Here is a 3,108-nt window from a genome sequence, read left to right as displayed (position 1 = left end):
GATTTGCAGTGTGTTTCGAAAATACATATATGAATATTCTGCTTCAAGGGACTGTCACTGTATTTAACGCTCGGATTGCTCAATTGCTACGATCAATACAACGTTGAAAAATAAAAACTTGGTAAAAAGAGAATTACGACAATGCATAAATAAAACAAATAAGTTTTATGTTTGAAAAAATTGGAAAGTACGATGGAGTATGTTCATAAATATGCATTAAATATGCTGTAGCGATTTTGAAGTCATCATTTTTTTCCTTCTAAAAAGATTGATACGAATTAATAGTGTGATCAAAATTCTTTTATAGTTTATTGCCTTATAATCGAACTTATTATATCAAAATTCATTGAACACAATTTGCAAGTTTAACAAATGACTTCATTTTAACTTTTCGTATTGTTTAGTTTATAATGCATCAATTAGAAGTCCCGATCTGTCTATTTTCATCAACTCAATGGATTTCAAAGGATAGGACGTGCATAGTAATTTATGCAAAACACGTAATTGAACCTTACCAAATTACCTCGACTATACACGATGGTATCAGAACGTCTAATACGTATAATGCAAGGATTTGCTTCTCGCGAAATTTATTAAAGATCTTTGTTTGACCAGCTGCAAAAAATTATTTTACGTATCGAAAGTATGAGAATGTTGAAATGAGAGAGAATGAGTATATGTATAAGAGAAAATGCGAGGGAGAGTGTAATGAGCATCGACTAGTTCATATTCTAAGTACCTCTTGTTCGTAAGCACCTTGTAAATATCGCTGTACCATAAATAACCGTGTACCCTCTCTTCGAATTCGACTCCTCCCCGATCTCGAGTCGAGACTATAAGAGACGAGTTGAGAAAAAGGGTTAATATCCCTTAATACCCAAGATGAAAAAAAGAAACGAGACAAAGAAATTGGAAAGTTGCGTCCGCAAGACTGAAGAGTTATTGAAGCAATGATAGAAATGAAAGTTTATCGAATTGACTGTAGCGAAATTGTATTTAAGAATCGTTATCAAATGATATTATTATTAATTAAACATATTATACGTATAAAGGAGAGGCGTGCGAGGAGATGTGGTGTTTATAGGAATTTTAAATGTAGAGTTTATATCTAACAGTGATGTAATGATCGACAATCGACATCGCGGAGGAAGTCCGAAACACTGTATATCGTTCTGTTAAAGTTTTTGGGGCGCGTCTGAGTCTTGACTGTATGAATAATGTTTCCAATTTGTGTAACTAACTAACCCCTAAATGATTTACAATTATAATAAATGAATTATTAAACGGACTTCTTCGTATTGGTCATTATTTTTTATCTCACTCTACTTACGTTGGTACTTCACATTATAATACTAAGTTCGAAAGTTTTCCCGATACAAAGTATAGAAAGTATCCTTTCCTATTTCTACAAAATATTTAACTAACAGTGACAGATTAAAATAAAATCGATTAAACAATTGGCGTCTGTAATCATCGATATGTAGGTAAATATTGTGTATAAAATAAATATAAAGTAGTATCAAATTATGAATTACATTACTCTAATGCACTAATTTTTACAATATGATATTATAATATTAATTAAAAATTACTTGCATATTATAACTGCTATCCTCTCGGAAATAACATGAGCAGAATTTACTCCAGCGTGAAATTATAAGTGGTCTTAAAAATTTCCTGGGAAGCGACACAAGAGTTTGAAGAACAGAGGATAAGGATAATCGAAAATGTCGTCGGGGTTAGTGGTGACTGACAGGTAGGGGAGAAATGTATGCGTGTAAATCGTAAGTATATATTATATCATTATTTTTAAATCCACTTTAACTTTTACTTACGGAATACAGACACNTCCTGGTTTTCTAATCAGCAACAATACATTTATTTATTTACATTGCGTTCTTCCATAATCCAACGTCTTTACGGAAGTTCTAAAATTTAATAAAATTGAAATAATAATTTCACTATACCTGTTTCTGATATTTACGTAATAGTTAATGCAATAAGTAAATATTGGGATGCTCAAAAAGAAAACGCAAATCCTTTAAAACGACTTAATATCATTAACGAAATTGCAAATTATCAATGATCCATAGGACGATGTACAGTGTAAATTATAACAAAGCCGCAAGTCGGCAGTACTTAATCTACTTAAATCTAATCAATTAATAATGTACATCACAATATGTTCGTGCACGACGTTGATATGCAGAACAAGTGCGAACCTATTCTCTTCGGATTGAGACTGATGGGAGACGGACAATAAATTAATTTCGGTGTGGCTTCGTTGCTCCTCAGTTTCCTCAAAGGTAGTTTCACGCTATTTTTGCTCCCCCGGATTTGATTCTCCGTTGCTCGCCTGACATACACCAGCAGTCGCGTCACGCTGTCAGCAGTCGGACTTCTGTTAATCAAAAACGCCGTGCACCGCTGTAATTTGCGGTACTGACCTCGTCGAGGTGTCGCGTCCGTTCCCTAAATTGGCAGCCATGCGAAGTGCATCGTGCTCAAATTCTCGAATCGCTGTTGCGCACGTTTCCTCTATTTCTACCTTAAATTCTGTTTTAAATTAATAACCATTAGTGACATTGTTTGTTTTAATGCGAAGTTTCAATATTATCATAGTACCATATTGTTCCAAGCAATTAATGGAATTATGTGGAAGGAAGTGTATTACCTTCTGTTAGTGATTTTTTGTCGAGCAGCTTCATTCGCTTTACTCATCAACGTTTCAATTTTAAAAGCTTAGAGACTGAAATGAATTGATGTGTCTTAAGAGTAAAAGAAAATCCTTTCTAAAAGGACGGGCGAAGATCTATATCCTTCTTAACGGTAATAATCTATAAGTGGGTATCCTTCTTTGACATCCAAGTATATGATACTTATATGTTCATATATCATGTACCAATGGTGGACAAATTAGGCTAGTCAAACATGGCTCTTGTAGACATTTAATCTGGCTCTCAGAGAAGACTGAGACAAAGCGAAAGAACATGCATCGACAAAATTTCAGTTGGTATTACAGCTAAACTTCGTGGGATTAAAGAATTTTTCTTGATCATTTCAAAGAAAGATTCATAGAGTTACGAAAGAAAGTATGGCATTAAAAGG

This window comes from Ceratina calcarata, unplaced genomic scaffold (assembly GCF_001652005.2).
Source record: "Ceratina calcarata isolate Rehan_Ccalc_2016 unplaced genomic scaffold, ASM165200v1 scaffold249.2, whole genome shotgun sequence".
NCBI classification, from domain to species: Eukaryota; Metazoa; Arthropoda; class Insecta; order Hymenoptera; family Apidae; genus Ceratina; species Ceratina calcarata.
The sequence above is the reverse complement of the archived record's forward strand: the minus strand, read 5'-3'. Positions refer to the sequence as shown.